This window comes from Pholis gunnellus (assembly GCF_910591455.1).
Source record: "Pholis gunnellus genome assembly, chromosome: 13".
In the NCBI taxonomy this organism is placed as follows: domain Eukaryota; kingdom Metazoa; phylum Chordata; class Actinopteri; order Perciformes; family Pholidae; genus Pholis; species Pholis gunnellus.
In genome coordinates, this window is record NC_136540.1 from 17,223,890 (window position 1) to 17,241,936 (window position 18,047).

At 45.9% G+C, this 18,047-nt stretch overlaps 1 protein-coding gene across 10 annotated transcripts in view; it reads left to right on the forward strand.

Annotated features, from left to right (window-relative positions):
* The window catches only part of LOC306704674 (RNA-binding protein Musashi homolog 2), a 219,498-nt gene that overhangs the window by 47,149 nt on the left and 154,302 nt on the right, over positions 1-18,047 (forward strand). The gene's annotated exons all lie outside the window — the stretch shown is intronic.

The following is an 18,047-nucleotide window of genomic DNA, read 5'->3' on the forward strand; positions in this document are numbered from 1 at the left end:
AGTACATGTGTGCACATAATCATCGGATTTACCCTGACTTCTTATGCATTACCGATGAGAAGCAGTGCATGCAGAAACAAGTGCGTTCATGCGATTGGAATAAAAACAACGATGTGAAATAAATAAGAAGTTTAAATGAAGTAGGCTGTGTTTGTGTATGCGATACAAAATCATTTTCAGTAAGCATTTATTTGAATGTGGACCTGCTGATTGAATAGGATTCACATTGTTTTCCCCTTCCAGTTATTCAGTGATTGACTGATCCTTGTAGATCAGGGAGTTGCCATGTTAAAATAGACCACTCTAATCAGATCGGTAATACCTCGCTGCAGGGCGGCCACGGTTTTTGAAATTCCCCACAGCCTGCCGTTCCCCTCCGAAGGGATGAGAGTACCCAGACTGGTACTGGTGGAAAATTGCATCTCGCATCCTTGGAAGAGTCGCCAGAACCTTGTTTTCAAAAACATTGTGTATCCCTTTTATGCTAAGCGAGGCAAAAATGCAAAACAAGTGAGGATGAAAGTGCAGAGTGAAGAAGAAGAAGAAGGGAAAAAAACAAGAAATAGGTTGAAAGCTGCAGGGGAGGCCATGCAGCCAGAAGCTCTCTGACACGATGCTGCTGTGTATTAAGAGATATTTATGCAAGGCTGAAGAGGTGATGGATAACAACAGCATCGCCAAGGCCCTCCTTTTGTTTTCAGGGTGAGTAAGTGTTCCATTGAAGCTGTATTGGCCGGTCAGCCCCCCCGTGTACGAAGTAAATGCACACGCATGCTCATGCAAACGGTGACCATACCCGTGTGTGTGCGTTTCTGCATTCTCCTTTTGAGTACGCAATATTTGCCAGGCAACGTGTGCCCTTTTAGTACATGTGTTTGTGTGCACTAAGGAGGACTGAAGACTGACAGGGTCTCGAGGGGGAGGCCCGACATCTCTGACCTGGATACATATTATTACACATCAGTGATGAGTGAGGGAGCCCGAGTGAAACGTGACCAGGTCTGTGTTCCCGCTTGTTTACAGGTAATAAATACTCTCCACCGTGAAGTTAGAAACCAGGCCAGGAGACTGTATAATCCGCTCTGGAGGGACTGGAGGAATACTCGTTGACGTTCAGCATAATTATCTGTACGGCTGCTGTTGGCACTGTGTCCGTGTACTGCGGTAGTACCACGGTGTGTGGTAGTACTTTGATTTTTTTTTACCCAAACACACGAACGCCCGGGCCACACCACCTGCGTAAGCTGCGTGTCCTTCACAGCATGTCAAAGCTGTGACACTCCTTTACTTCCTTACTTCCATTTTCAAAATAAAAGCCCCTCTAGAGTTTTTTTATGTGGACAGAATCATGGATGTGTTAAGAGAACATACAGCGTTCGAGGGATGCTCCCGTTCAGCGGCGCATGAAGCCAAAATGGCGCGACTGCCGACGGATACAATGACGATGGGCCCATAGAGTGAACGAGCATTTCCTTTAACCCCGCCTCCCAGACGGGGCCAAAGAGTAACTCTGTGTTTGGTATTATTAGTGCATTTTACTACTGTTAGGACTAGTCAAGTGTTTGTACTGGGAAGTTGATTTACAAACGTACCCGCCGATTTACAGATCTCTCTTTTCCAAAATAAGTCCTTGGGGGGGAAAAAGTCTTTTTGGGCCCCGTGGCATTACGTGAGGGACCCAGAAACTGAAACACCGTTTGTCTACAATTCCTGGTGGCGTGACTTCATGCAGCAATGCTCTTTACAATTTCTATTCAGAGAAACAATAATACATGTGAGAAAAGGTACTGTTGAATAAACCTCGGCAAAGTAAGTGCTCTTTTTTTCTCGAGCGTTACAGGAAAAACAAATAGGTACGAACAAAACAAGAACAAATTTAGGAAAAATAAGGACGTTTGTTCTTGTACAGCTTCCTCTCGACGTGTCCTCAAAATGACTGCCCGAGTCTCCGCTTCCCTCACACACCGTCGAGGGGTATTGTCTTTTTCTTGCTGTTAGAGCTGCAGGTGTGTTCGGTTTGTGATCGTCAGGAATTGGATACGAAGGGGACTGCCAACTCCAAGTATGACCTCATTAATTACATCTGTCAGTGATTCCCTGCAGATCTGTCTCCTGCTCTTCACATGCTGCCACTCAGCCAGCCGAAGCAGTCAACCAGTCAACCAGTCAGCCAGTCAGCCAGTCAGTCAGGAAATTCTCTGCTCCGGGTTAGACAACCTGCTGGGCTTTCTGCTCGCAACGCTGGCAGGTGGGATTGGTGAGAGGGAGCGAAATAGGAAGAAGAGGAAACATTAAGGATGAAGGGTGGGGGGGGGGGGGTGGAGACAGTGAGTGAAACAGATGAACACATTCAAGCACGCTCACTTCCTGTTTGATTTCATAAAAAATGCAGGGCGGACACCTCTTCGACAGCGCGGCCGGAAAGAATTTGATCTTTATTTAAATCCTTGAATTATAGCTGATTAAAAATTCATGGAGAGCCGTTTATATGAAAGCCGGCTGCTGTGCAGGCTGCCCTGTGATGTCTAATTGGTCTGAAGGTTGCCAGCCCTTTGAACAAGTCGGGACGGAGAGTCGTGGCCGCCTGTCTGCTCGGAATGAGGATGTGAGTGTTTACCACCCACCCACCCTTCATCCCCCCCCCCTCTGTCTCTCTGGCCCGCCTTTGTGCACTGTAAATGGCCGTTAGCAGCACAGAGGGTCGCCTCCATGAGACGGATGAATGCTGTATCTCGTGGGTACTTTTGATATTTTAGAAAGTACTCTGTTCTTAAACTAGAGCTACTCCTGTTTTGGCAGTAGAGACAGTAGATTTCCATACTGGAAGCTGTCTTTTTTATTATTATTATTGTTTTTTAAGGCTGGCTGTGTTATTGCAGTAGTCTCTCTGGAGTTTTTAGGAATGGTTTTGGGAGAGCTCCACCGCTGGAGGTCCACTGCAGCCTAGCTCACACCGAGTACTCGCGGAAGCCCCGTCTTTATCCCCCCCCCGTCCCCTCTCCTCCTCCTCCTCATAACCCGCAGCTCATGCGAGCACACACATGTGCACACACATGCGCGCGCAGACACACCAGCTCAATGGCGGGGCCCTCCCGCTGCCCCCAAAGCATGGAATACCACATTTGTTTGTTTACACCTCGTTTTCTTCCCCTGAACTCTATTAACATTTATATTGCAGCTGAAGGTGTTGGAAGTCCCTCCTGCAATGGTGGCGGTGAGGGGGGGGTTGAGGGGGGCGGGGGGGCTCAGCTTAGATGAGAATGAGCTTCAGACGAGCCTTCCTAGGCACAGACTTGTGTGTTTATACCTACATTATCCAGCTATTCCCCAACTGCCTCTTTGCCATCTTGGTGTTTTTTTTTTTTTTTCACTTCATATCACCATTTGCTCCAGCTCGCCTCTTATGTGACTCTTTAAGCTTTTATCTCTCTCAAAGGTAAATTGATTGCTTGGGAAATGGTTGGAAATGCTTCCGGATTGGACGGCCTGATTGAGCATTAGCATGTGAATGGAAGAGAGACAGCTCACCGTGTCAGAGGAGGAGGAAGTGTTATGGGAAACATCCGCTTCGACATCTGCGTTTCAGATGTTTCTCGCACAGAAAATGTAACACATTTCACCGCTGATCCGTGTGTGGGGGGGGGGGGGGGCATCCCAAAGGCAGACGCTTCCAAATTCACAGCGCTCCACTGTTCGAGCAGGATCTGGCACCATGAGCCCGACTGTCATTTTGACAGGCTCCGCCTTCCTCGGGCGCCACGAAAAACAGAATAAAACGCTCCGACGACAATTTCATACGCTGTTAAACAAAGAAATGACAAATAAATGAGCTGGGCGCGGCGCATGCGCGCGTCGACACGGCTTTCCGTGTAAACCCTCCCAGCCAGAGGACCCAGACAAACCGATAAATCTTGTCACACGTGGCTGATGCCTGTCATGTCGATTTTCCCCGCACGCTAGACCTGCATCAATTAGGCCCCCGATACTGCAGGTTATAGATCTGTATCTTTCTATATCTGTCCCCGGGACCCGCAGGCCAGGCCTACAGCAGGGACACATCGCTCTGTTAGATAGTTAGATGGGACGGGGGGGGGGGGGACATCAAACCTATTATTGTACAATGTTTGTTTTTTTCCTCTTGTATATCCTCTGGCTGCTGTGTAAAGGATGTTTACCTTATGTGCACGACCCAGATGTGCCCACATATGGCAGGAATTGCCAGCATATAGCCGAGTGTCTCTAGATGTACAAGGTGACGAGTTGAATTTAGTCTGACTTGCATTGGGGCACCTTTTATATGAGTGCACTTTAAACACTCACAAAAATAGGGTACGTTTTCTGGAGCCCATGTGTTCCAAATGTAAAAATCTTATTGTCTAAAGGGAAATAGCTTTTCCGGTGGTTTAAATGGAGAAATCAAAGCAGATTGTGATGGATTACGACATTAGGAAAGCGCGCTTCTTTGTCTTTATCCGCAGTCCATTCCTTCTCACTATATATTTTTAGCCGATGTGCTAAGATAGAAGCCGAGTATGAAGTTAATGCCACTGGTCTTGTGCGCTTCATAACACCATTAACAAAAAACGAAGCCCCGGGGGGGGGATGTGGGCCTGGGATTGCATCTATTAACGCACAGTGTAGCGCACATACATCGCTGCCTGGCCTGTGCACTTGGAGCATGTATGCTCGGATACTTACTGAAATGTGCCTGCGGCCTAACTGTGCTGCGTGCTGTGGAATGTATTATTTGTAAAAAGAATAAAATAATAATAAAATAAAATCAACATATCATAATTTCAGAACGTGTAAAATGAATTCCACATTGTGATGGGGAGCCTGTAGCCTGACGCTGTTTCATGTCATTGACTTGATGCTCTGGAGTGGTTCTTTTATAGCAGCTGGTCTCTCGTATACATCTGTGTTGAACGGGCCTGAGACACATTGTGCAGTGCCATGCATACATAGATCCATCCATACATATATGAATTAACAACTACATTCTGTGTCTTCTGTGTCATATAGTAGAGATTTCTGACAAAAACTCTTCCCAAAATCATGACTAACTCATTGCAGTCGCACTTTTTTTTTCTGCTTTCCATTTTTATCTCTTTTGTATTCTTTTTTTTGGACTCTCTCCTCCACCAGCTGTCCCCGCATCCTCAAAGTTCACGTTGGGTTAGGGTTTTGTGCTGTCAGGCAACTTCTGGTTTGTTCTGCTCTTTAGTTCCCTGGGCTGAAACGAACACGCACGCACACACACACACACACACACACACACACAGTGAAGCACACACATGCGCGGAAACGCATGTTTGAGAGGCCTTTTGTGCTTTCTCTTGACTGCGCCGCTTCAACATATTACTGATGACTCGCCACAGCCGACAGCAAAGTGTCGCTTTTCCTTCGATTTGCTAATTTGCATCGGTTCCCTTTTCCCAGCGTGATTCTGGGTATCAGTGCCCACAAGCTGAATGTCAGTGCCTCTTCTCAGCATACAAATATTCCCCTGATATAGCATGTCATGTATACTCCTGGACATCTCTAGCATTTGATAATACCCTTGATATTTCACTGTTAAAATTTCAAAGTGCGTTTCCTTTAATCAAATAGCACCACGCGTATGCCAGATATGTCCCTCTGCATCACAAACAGTCCCATCTTTGTACCGCAGCGACTCTGTGAAAAAATGATTAAAGCTCAAAACTATGAATTTTGACATTAATGTTTTTTTTTGTTCTATTGCACCTTGAATAACGACGCGGTGTCCCAAAATGTCCCGTTCCCGCGTTGGCGGCGGCACTAGGCCCGAGCTGCATAGGTGATCTGCCGCGGCCTCGTCTAATCTGATTTGCATGCCAGAGAGAATTATGTAATTGGCATTTATGCAGAACAAAGAAGGATCAGCTCATGGAAAAAGAAGGGTTTTTCATGTAGAACCGTGTGTCTAAGCCTGTTTTCTGCAGCTCTGCGCTGCCTACGGTCGGCTACCGCGCAGACAGACGAGAAGCGACACGTTGTGTCGGGGGCCGCTTGTGGTAGCGCGTGATTAGCTGGCACCTGTCCTGCGACGAAGGGGGGGGATGCACTGGAAGCCCACCAGATCTTTTTCATATACACGCCACCTCGAATTTTAGCAAGCTTTTAACCCTCCTGTAATCGTTATGTACCGGGCTCGAGACTCAGCGCTGCGGATGGGCTTAAGCTGAACAACATGCAAGATGGTTGGAACAGTACGTTAAGGCGCTGAGACATGCTGTCGATATAATTAACTTCGCTCTCTTGCATTGCATTCAGGATCTTTTAGCACATATTAAAGCCCACGGCAAACAAAACGTCACCCAGGCCTCAGAATGAACTCTGTGTTATTTTGACATCTTCTCCTATAAATGAAGTTGAGCCTGAGGCCAACCTTAGCTTAGAGCAAACTGATTGACAATTATTGTTAGCTCCAGGTCTGTCTATCTAATCTGATTAAAGAGCAACAACAAAGAATTTCCCCGACTTCTTCTTCTTCTTCTGGGCCCGGTTTTATATTAGAGTGCGGCTGCCCCGCGTGTGTCTCGGGATCAGAAAAGTCTGATTACCCTATAAGTCGCAACGCACCTGCTCCAGAGAGCCCTGCCTCCAGAAACAAGAGTGCATTAAAGGGGCCCTGTGGAGTCTCCTCGTAAACCAACACACGTTATGTTTGCGTTTTAATGCGTCCCTGTGCGGGGACCCACTTATAGAGGAGCAGCTCCGTAGCGCTGCTAGAGGTCTGAAACTCCGCGGGGAAACCTTTAAGAAAGGTTTTGTTTCACTTTGAGACAATTTCCATGAACTATAAAACTTGACATGACTTTTGGTCACAAGTCAGGACACAGCAAGCGAGTTGAGGCTTAAAGAAATCTGTGAAATTGCTAGAAATGGCAGTAATTTCATTTTCTTTTAAAACTTGTTTCTGTGCATGTCTTAACTTGTTATGGTAACAGTTTACTAGTTATTTTTTTCTTTTTTAAACATAATTGAGTTTATACAACAATTATATATAAATATATTTATATGTATTATTATTGTATATCATAATTGTATATATCTTAACTGCTATACAGATATATATATATATATATAAATTGTCTTGATATGCCACTAACATTAAGTACAAAACAGTTCAGCCTGAGTTAGAATGGGTTAACGATAGCATACATCTCCTGCCACAGTCAGCTGACAGTAATGTAATAAGCCGTGATGAATTTCACATTTATTATCACATTTCTTATGCACAAGGAAATGAAATTCATTAAATAGGCTCCTTTGGAAGTGAAATGCTGTAAATGAGCCAGTTCCAAGTTATAAAAGAGACATGAGCTTATTTTTTAAAGATGATAATCAGTTCCTTTCTTTCCCAGCAGCACTGCACACAATCTGAAGTTATTGTTTTTTTTAATGCAAACAATGTATGATTATGGCTAATCATACAACACATTAAGTGACTGATTCACTCGGGTCTAAAAACACTGACTGGCATTCCTCAGAACTGTGTGTCTGTGTGTGTGTGTGTGTGTGTGTGTGTGTGTGTGTGTGTGTGTGTGTGTGTGTGTGGTTAATTCTCACTACATATTTGCGTAATACAATCTGCGAGACAGTTTTAGCTCGCTGTGGCGCTGCTTGTGCCGGGTCCTCGTTAAAGGACCAGTGTGCAGGATTTAAGGGGATTTATTGGCACTTAAATTGGATGCAATCTTCAACTTCACCATGACGTCAGTACATTAATGTAACTTCTTTGGGGGACAATTCTTCATGTAAACATACATTTCTTTTAATAATGCACCAGATTGGAAGGTTCCTTGAACAATTCACAGCATTAGTTCTCTTAGAAACTCATTGATAGCTCAGAAATATTGCTGTCGTACCTGAAATGTCCAATGATATGGTATTGAATCCATTCGGGACCTTGCGAATCAGAATCCGTTCGGTAAAAATCAGCGGGTCAATCAGGCCTGACCCACGGAGCAGGATTGATAAGCTGGCTAACTGTGCTGAGTAACACCTGGAACTCCCCACCATAAATCTGGAACATGGCCCGGGGCCAGATCTCCTGCAGTGAGCGTGAGACTCGTGCAATGGACTCTAATCTCGACACTGTCGCCCAGCGCCTCCTATTTCTCACGCTCCAAATCTGTTGGCGTTGGCGTTCGCTGCTTTGTGGGCGAGCGGCGAGCGAGTCAGATGGCCCAGAGTTTCACCTGACGGAGAGCGAGCTGTCAGACGCAGAACGGGCCGCTGTTATTAGTCCTCCCGGGTGCTCCGGTCGCTGTGTTGTGTTTCAATCACGTGCGTTTTATGTAAATGACGTTTGCACTGCACAGCTGAGAGAGAGAGAGAGAGAGAGAGAGAGAGAGAGAGAGAGAGAGAGAGAGAGAGAGAGAGAGAGAGAGAGAGAGAGAGAGAGAGAGAGAGAGAGAGAGAGAGAGAGAGAGAGGAGAGAGAGAGAGAGAGAGAGAGAGAGAGAGAGAGAGAGAGAGAGAGAGAGAGAAGCAGTGTATTCAGAAACAGTGGAATCTTTGGAAGTAGTGCAGTTGCTCTGGCTCCATTTTTATAAAGGTCATAATATTTGCAGGACAAAAAAAAAAGGTTAATTTTTCTCACTGAGTTGGAGATGCAAAGGTAGCGAAAGAGCAAAAGATCAGAGGGACTCTAATAAGCTTTTATGACCTTGTAAAATTGGGGCTTTATTCTCAATTTGTTTAAATATTACTGGATCTCAGGTCTGTAGAAAAACAAATTGCACTCTTGCTGCTAACATTTAACTGAAACACTGTCTTGTTTTATTTTGTCAAATTAAAAACTACCAGTTCACTCGAGTTTCACCCCGACGACTGTCGTTTTATTTGCATACCACTCTGAATGATGTTGATTACAATAGCCTGTTGTTCATAATGATCTCTGCTTCTTAATTTCTTTTTAAATGTCAGTGTGAAGTAGTTTTCCTTTTTCATGGGAATGAAACCGCCTTTTTACTTGACGTGTTTCAGTAGTTGGATTATGCACTTGAATATTTGATCACAATGTCACTACACCTTTTCAAAGCTCCTTTTTTAATATTTTGAAATTAGATTCCTGGTTATGTGAGAGTTTTTTGTAATGCTGGGCTACTGTTAAACCAAGGCTTTATAGTGTGAAAAGGACCTCGAACTAAAGAAAAACACCGTGACCATGGACAGAAAAACGAGGTCGTAGGGATGTCAGTGTCGCTCTGCGTCTGTCGGATGTGTGGAAGCTAATATGCTAGCCAGAACAAATAGATATGCTCAAGGATCATTAGATTGGTGTCTCCAGCAAAAATTGCTTGTTAAACTTGCTGGAAAATGTTTTAATTAAACAACGGAATGGGAACATTAATGCGTCATTTGCGGCTACAAGTGTAGTGTGCGTGGCCACGAGAGTTCCAGTTTAATTATATCCTACCAGTATCGTTTTATCACTCACAGTGTTTGCACTATTATTGAATATTCTCTCTGTCTTTCGTTCGGCGCGTCAGAATTTGCCAGTGAATGTGTACTTCGACCGGTTTTAATATCTTTCAAGTATCGTCCTCTCAGTGCAGGCTCTTGCTGAAGTGCGTTTGTCAGGCCAGAGGCGGGGGGGGGGGGGGGGGGGGGGCGGTCCGGCTGCGCGGCTATCAACCGGTGTTGATCCGCCGCCGCTCTTTTTAAATTGCTGAGCTGTCAGCGGGAGCCAGGTGAGGCAGTTTGTTCTGCTCACCACGCGATGGACACGTTTCATTGGCACCTCGCTGGAGGTCAGCAGTAAATGACGGCCGGAGCTGTGGGGGCCCGGCCCACTGCCCGGCTTTAGCTGGAGAGTGAATTACGCCGTAGGTGGGGCAGGTGAGGCCCGGCCCAGGCTGGGGGCGAGGGGGGGGGCTCAGACTGTGGCCCAGCAGCATCTTAAGGGTGTTTGTGCAGAGATCCATTCGCGCCATAGCGTCACACGGCTTCATCTATACGCCTGATGTGTAAAAGCTGCTTGGGAAACCCAGCAACCACTCCTCCCCCACCCCACGGATTCTCCAACCAATAGCTATTCTGCAGGGCACCTCACTTGAGTGATGGAGTTGGAAGAAGACGTATCATCGAAGGATTAGGACTAGAGCTCATCAAAGAAAACAGCCTGGTCAGTGTGACGTGCCACTTTAAAGTGGCTGAATATTTTAAGAGAGCGCCCGCTTCCTCCAGAGGAAATGAAACACAGACAAAGAGTGGAGAGCAGGAGGTTTTTGTTTGTGTTCCCCGCCGCCGCTCGGGGGGGCCAGAGACGGAAGATGCGGAGTAGATTGTGAGGGAGCGAAGGCAGTCGGGGCCTCTTTTTCGCCGCAGCTGAGGCCTCCGCTAGCCACAAGCAATTTTATATAATTCCAGAGATGAGGGAGCAAAAAAATATCTTCCACCCTCACAAAGTGAGATTTGACTCCCTCCTCCTCCTGTCAGCTTTCCTGAGTCTCCTCCTCTTCTGCGTTCCTTCCCGATCACATCCACACAGCACTACCGTGGGCGCGTCGAGGAGACGGAGCGCAAACGCTCCCCCGTTCACACGACATCTAGTCGGGATCATTGTGCTTTTGCTCTACCGCGCGTCGGCTGCCATTAAATGATTGCGTATTGTGGGGCGAGTGGATCTGTGTCCAAGGTAACTGGACGCTGGCCGGTCCGGGATTGCCGGCGAGCTCTCCGCGCCGTGGAGAATGACTTAGTTGAGCCCCGCTGCTGAGCCCTTCTGAGCATGCTTAAGAGCTGAGAATTATTCCACTCATTTCTAGGTTCCTGTGAAGCATGACAAAAAACTGGAGTGCTTCACGCTCGCCCAATTCCCCTCCTGAGAGGAGCTGAGAGGCTCGGGGTTGAGAAGTCGCTCAGCAAACACTCGACATGATGAACATTAATTACATCAATTAAGTGGACCACAACCATTGTTTGGGCGACTAAAAACACAGTCAGAAAATGCACAACAATGAAGAAATACAGTCCTGGATTGCTGTGTTAGGTTTAAGGTAGCTAATAGTAAAAATGAAAGATCTCCTGTTTTTATAAGGTTTATATGTACAAAGGTTCAGTCTAAGTGATATCATAATGCTATCATCTCCACCAGGAGATTATGTACGCGGCCTGCTTTGTGCGTGCATGTGTGTTCATCTCTGTGTCTGTCTGTCTATAGCTAATCTCGCATACCGCTGGTTGTATCAGCCTAGAATGTTTGGTGCTCATTTATGACTGTTTGCTCAAGAACCTCTTGGGGTTGCGGTGATTCACACTTTTTGAAAAAACACATTTTATAGACCGTTTTATACCGTCGTTAACTGCTGACTCGGGGCCGCCAGTGATCAACACCTGCTTCAGTTTTGACTCTACGGATTGCACATTTTTTGACTGACTACAACTGAGTTGGTCTTCTCGTGTAGGAGAGCTAGTTAGCTGTTAGCAGCCTGTGGCTAACAGCTAATGGGGCTAATACAGCCAACAGAGATAACAGCTGACGGGGATAAACACTCAGCAGGACTGGCAGCGTTAAACAGTCAACATGAAGCGGATCAGATCCTGGGTCCGGTGCAGTGAGCTATATTAAGGGCACATTCAAACAGAGATTCTAGGGTGTTGTGGGGGTGCACAGCATTGGTCGGGATGTGTATGTATTGGTTTAGTAATTACTAGGCAATGATTTGAAAAAGCGTACTATACAGTATGCACTCAATGTTGACATAAAAGGTGTCCAGTGCTTGAGGAGAACAGTTTGTATTGATTTTGGTATATCATGGTCAACTTACTTTACTTGGCTACAGGCTGTCTTTATGTCCTTTTGACTGTAGTTCACTGTTCTCGGGTGTCAAAGATAATTTAAATATGAACTATGTAAATATTTGGAAAATAAATCCTCCAGGAAGTGGAACTTTCCAGATCTATAAAATGGGCATAATAAATATAGAAACGTTGCATAAAAAAGAACCTCATGAGATTCGGCGTACGTCTGAACACAAACAGATAGCCCAAATGCCCGATTAGATTAAAAAAAAAAAAGTGAAATAATAAACGGAAACGACCGACTGTGATTGCCTATTAAAATGTGACAGATGAAAGTCACCCTCAGCCAAAGCAGCTCACAAAGTCCAGGCCGCACCATGGGGGGGGGGGGGGGGGTGTGTGTGAGGGTGTGAGAGTCCCGACCGACTTCCTCCTCCTCCAGGGGAAGAAAACTGACATTGTTGTCCCAGAGGTGAGCAGAGAAACGTGCAACACCCGAGACAACCGCTAACGGCAAGTCGGATTCACGCTGCTGATGATACCGCATGCCTGATGACCTTGGTAGCCAGGCATAATGATGCGCACTTACAGTTTATTTTGGGAACACAATGAACCGCATAATTAACTTTGTAGTAGAATGAATTGTGTTTCCATCATCTTGGCAGTTGCCTGGAGTTTGTTTTACTTATAAATGATTAACAAGGTTGCATTCAGTTAGTCATATGTGGCTGCATTTATATTTAGACAACAATGCTTGCCGACTGGCAGTGTGAGTAAAAGTCTGCTTAAACTCATTTACATGGTTTGCATAATTAATTAGGGCTGCGACTGTGCGATTATTCTTTTTTTTTTTTTTCGTCGTTTGATTGATCTGCCGGTTATTCTCGCAACTAATCGATTCATCAATCAATCAATTAATCATTTGTCTCCAGAAATGATGGAGGATTGTGAAAAATGCCCCCTCATAATTTCTCCAGAGCCCCAAGGTGACATTCAAATAGCTTGTTGTGTGTGACGGAGAGATTCAGTTCATAAGTCTGTAAAACAGAGAAGAGCATTTAAGACGCCGGGACCAACAAATGTTGCATTTCAGCTTGAAAAGTGACCGATATTCAAAATCTATACCGATTCATTTTCCAATCAACTACTGGAATTTAACACTTTTCCCTCAAACGATGCCGTACGCAACGCTGAACCCTTTATTTAGATCGTGCGGAGAGTCTGGTGGTTTAGGGTTAGGCTGTTGCTCCCATGGCAACATGGTGAGAAAGATTTACTAGTAAAACTCTCGAGGAATCCAGAGGCCAGAACGAGGTTGAGAAATGAATTTGAATGGGAGGCACGTCGCTGTCGCACTGTACCAATGTTAGATGGACGTGGGATTTAATCAACTGAAAGGGAAGGACTTCAGTAGCTGCTGTTAACAAATGCGTGGCGAATATGCATCACTTTTATGACAGCGGTGACAACGATCGAATATGCAATTTGCACCTATTGGTACAAAAAAAACAGGGCGTAAGTGTGTCGGAGCAGGCAGAGAAATGTAGACAAACTAATTTATTACGTACAACGATGAAAGTAAGATTTGAAGAAAGGGAACTACTGAAGATATACTGCACATCGGAGCGGTGAGAGGATTAAAGAGGTAAATTGGGTTGGACAGCGGAGATGTCAGGGTTACCTGCAGCTGCGTGTGTGTGTGTGTGTGTGTGTGTGTGTGTGTGTGTGTGTTTTATAGGAGAAACCAGGGTATTCCTCCTTTTTATGTGGCCTTACCTCCTCCTGTTCACCTCCTCCTCTTCTTGTTATCATGTCACTCTCATGACCACGTTTCCAGAGACGATGATTCCATGATGATTAGCGGCATTATTTTCCTGGAGTGTGTGTGTGTGTGTGTGTGTGAGAGAGGGAGGGGGGTGCGGGGTGGGGTAAGGTGCGTAGTTGGAGGGCCTGTCACAAAAAGCCATTATTGTAATTGGAAGTTAAAATCCCATTTGTTTTCCCCCTCCAGTACTGTCAGAACCAACACTGGGGTCTTGTTACAAAAATTAACATTTGCTATCGGTGTCAAGGGTCACGCAAGAGAACATCAACTTATTGAAAAGGCTGCCACTCAAACACAGCCGAGGCAGAGAGATTATTTACCACGGAGAGAGAGAGAAAAAATGTTTCCGTTTCACCGCGGCCACTTGCTCGTTTGCGGCGTTTCCCATTACGCTCTGTTGTTCAGTGTCAAATGCTGCTTTATGATAATGAGAGTCCAATTTGTAGATTTTCACATTTGGCTCTCGTGAATGAAAACAATCGATGGTGCTGAGGGTGTTTTTCTCAAAGGGCTCTAATCCAATGCGCTGAAGCTGTAGACGTGTGATGCACCCTTTAAATCTATCCAAGTTTGGGCCAGGCCTGCTCCGTTAGACACCAACGACACGGACTGTACTCCAGACACCGGGCTAAATGAGCTGGACTGCTGTTTGATGGAGGCGTACGGACAGAGAGAGGGCAGCAGAGACCCGAAGTAGACCGGGAGGAGAACTCAGCCCGCTCCCAAATATAGCAGTTAGAAGCGACCGCAGGGTCCTGACTATGTGCCATGCTGGACTCGAGGGAGGATCAAACTATATTAAGTGAGTTAATCATTGCTCGAGAACCGCTCAAGCCCCTCTGCGGAGGGGTTAGAAAGGTCAGCAGGGATTAGCTCATCGAGGCCCTTTTCCCCCCATGTTAGGTCCATATAATTGCACATTGATAAACAGGTTAATGATCGCAAAACGGACAAGTAAAAGATGACACGGAGGTTCGCTTCACACAAAACTGATGTCATTTTGAGCTATTGAGCTGCTGCCTATGGCGTCCTTGTCGACTTGCTTGCTAGGCCTTCTTCTTCTTCTTCTTCTTCTTCTTCTTCTTCTTCTGCTTTCTTCTTCACCTTCACCCACCACCTTCTTCTTCACCTTGCTTATGCCTCCGTATCACCTTATAGTCACAAACTGTCGATCAGCAGAGTAGTGCTCCACACCGATGCTAGTGGTCAAAAACTCCCCAGGGTGCCTTTTTAAACATGAAAACTTTACCTTTAAGAAACGGTTGAACTGTGATATTCATTACACAAAGGGACAAAACTAACCTTTTCTGTTTCTGTGACGTTAAACCAGAATACAGCGAAGATGATTCTTTTTTTTTTTTCCTCTACAACTCCTCCCTAAAAATGTCCCACTTGCGTAGGCCGTGTTATTAAAGAGCATTATGGATTCCAACTATTTCTGTTTTGTTTTTCAAAGCACGACTGGCTCGCGTCAAAAAAAAAAAGAAAAGAGAAGAAATCCCTTTCGGTGTTGTGCATGCTAAAGAGACCTCCGCGGCTACGGGAAGGCGTGCTGTGTCTCGTAACCCTGGAGTGAATTTTCGATATCCAGTCATGTTCGCAATATATTGTCTCGGAAATGTGTTAAATGTTCACAACGTGCTTGCTCGAACGCCCCAGATCTGGCCACGAGCAAGCATCTAATTAGCATAATATTCATATCTCCCAAAATAAAAAAAAAAAAGCTCCTAAGAGCACTTCTGGCGTTGTCCATTCCTCTTATTTGCCTCTTATAGCTGTAGCGTTTTGCTTAATGCCCGGCCTGCGCCGAGCGATCGCACGCTGGGCTCATTGTGGATGCCGTGTGAATGTGCTGTTTGGGTACGGGCCCGTGCATCTCCAGGGCCCTATAATCAGCTCTAAGCTGCTTCTATCAATCTTCATAACTGTAGTGGGTTGAGAGAGGGAAGTGCAGCTAATCAGCCCTATAACCGGCCCTCGTGTTCAGCCTGACTTACAGCGGCGGCGGCGGGGGGACCAAGGAAAACGGTGTCCCCTCACACGTGTGTCTTTTTTAACTCGCGTCTCGGCCCGATTCCGCAGATGGCCGGCTCGGGGCCTGTGACTTTCACTGAATAGCTGTTAGTGTAGGTTAATGTAGGAGTGGTGGCCCTGCAGCGGTGGCAATCACAGCTCTGATCAGAGCCGGGCTTCAAAGACGTCTGTGCAAGTCGAAGCCAGGGCTGTCATTAGCTTCTGCCCTGCGCTTGACAGCCCCCCCCCCCCCCCCCCCCCCCCCCCCCCCAAACTCCCTCTTCCTGTCTCTCTCTCTCTCTCTGTCTGTCTCTCTTCTCCCTCTTTGTCTCTCCCTCCTTATCGCGCTCGTTTTCTGTCTGTGTGCAAACGGCCACCGTAATCCCGGGTCTGTGTGCTTTGGCCCTGTCACTCCACATTTGCACTTAAGCATCTTTCCTTCCCTCATCTCCTTTGCCCTAATTGTATTGTGATAAGCAATTACTGATCTATTTATGCACACTAGAGCTGAGATTGGGCCACTTTTTAAAAGGGCACGGCGGGGAGAGGAGCCGGTCCCATGCGGTGTCCCTCATCCCCAACTTGTAGCTGGATGGCGATGCCGCCAACGCCGCCGCTACCGCTAATCTCTCACCTTTCCCCCTTTCTCTCGCTGACGATCTAATCCCGCTCTACCATCTCGCGCTCTGCCCTTGTTTAGTTTTTTTTTCTGTCGTGTGCAGAACGCCCTCCAAAGCAAAAGTGATTGTGCTGTTGTTTGTTGTTTATTGGCTGCCTTTTTTTTCTCTTTGTGAGTCAGCTCTACTGATGCAAATGAGCAGAGGCAGTGTTTACCTGGACTGGCCATGTTTTCCCTCTGTGTGTGTGTGTGTGTGTGTGTGTGTGTGTGTGTGTGTGTGTGTGTGTGTGTGTGTGTGTGTGTGTGTGTGTGTGTGTGTGTGTGTGTGTGTGTGTGTGTGTGTGTGTGTGTGTGTGTGTGTGTGTGTGTGTGTGTGTGTGTGTGTGAGCGCATCGTGCCTGCGCAGCGTCTAGGCCTTTGATCATACTACATTGCATTGACAGATGCTTTCTGGGGCTTTCTGGTTGCTCATGAACGAGGCCGCGGACGAGATCTGAATGCCAGTAATTATATCCCCTTGCTAGAGCGATAACAATTGTGGCTTACACAACAAAGTGCGATGGCTTTTTTTTTTTTTTTATATCCGTCCTATTATTTTTAGGCATGAGAAATGACATCGAAATCCCCTGTCTGCTTCCTCCCTGTCTGGGGCTCCGTGTTTACAGCTGTTTGTGAGCGGTGGGGGCCTCCATAAAGGCTTACACCTCGTAATCAGAGCTGCTTGTGTGATCTCGGCGACCTGCCGGAGAACCAGCTCGGAGAATGGTGTGCACGCGGTGTGTTTTAGTGAGTGTGTGTGTGTGTGTGTGTGTCTGTGTGTGTGCGTGACTGAAAGATCCACTCACAACAAATTTGCAGTCAGTTAATGAGGAATATGACAGAATCAAAAGGTCGGGAGGCTCTGCTGAGAGTTGAATTGAGGTGCGCTTTACTGACGCTGTGCTCTTATTTATGTGCCATTTAGATAACGGTCATGTCATAGGTAGTGTAGTACTGCGTATGGTGTCCTATCTGCGATTGTTTTGCTGGGATTTTACAACAACTTTATTTACAATTTTAAAGATCTCAGTTGTTGATAATTGCACATTCAAGTAAAAACCATTATCACCAAATTGATGCTGCTCATCTACGACCAGGTTGTCCATCAACTGACCCCCACATGTCCGATATTTAGTTTGGATGCAGCAACTAGTTTGCTGATCGTCTTAACATTACAATTTCACATTGATAATGAATAATTAGTGTTTATAGACACTCGTCCTGACTATAAAGAGGCCGTTGTCATCATCACTGTAAAGTTGGTTCGTGATTCTTCGAGGATTTGCGGCCTTTTATGGGAGCTAAACAGTGGAATTGTGCTTGTGGTTATTTAAAGGGCCGTACCGCGCAAAAAAGTAAAGCCAGGTATGAACAGTGAGCGAGAGAGACACGAGACATTATGAAGTTACTTTACTGCAGCTCCAGTCCAGTGTGAAGCAGCCCCCAGCAGACTATTATTTTAATGTTTCTTTTAAAGTTTTACAATGAATATCCCACATTGATTTTTATTTTATTTTCCCCCATAACTCATTCCATCAGTGACCTTTTTATGCTGAGGGGATCACATTCAGCTATTTAACTGAATATTAGTTAAATAGTCTTCCTCCTTGAGGGATGAATATAGTCTTGCGGCGCTAAAAGTATCTTCTCTTTAATCAATATGCCAAGTTCAGCCGCAGAAACCTTTGGTGCTCCGCGGCCTCCCAGACGTGCGCACTGTATGCACATCCGGTGAAAAGAGGCGAAGACGTTGATCTGTAATCTAACAGTGAACATT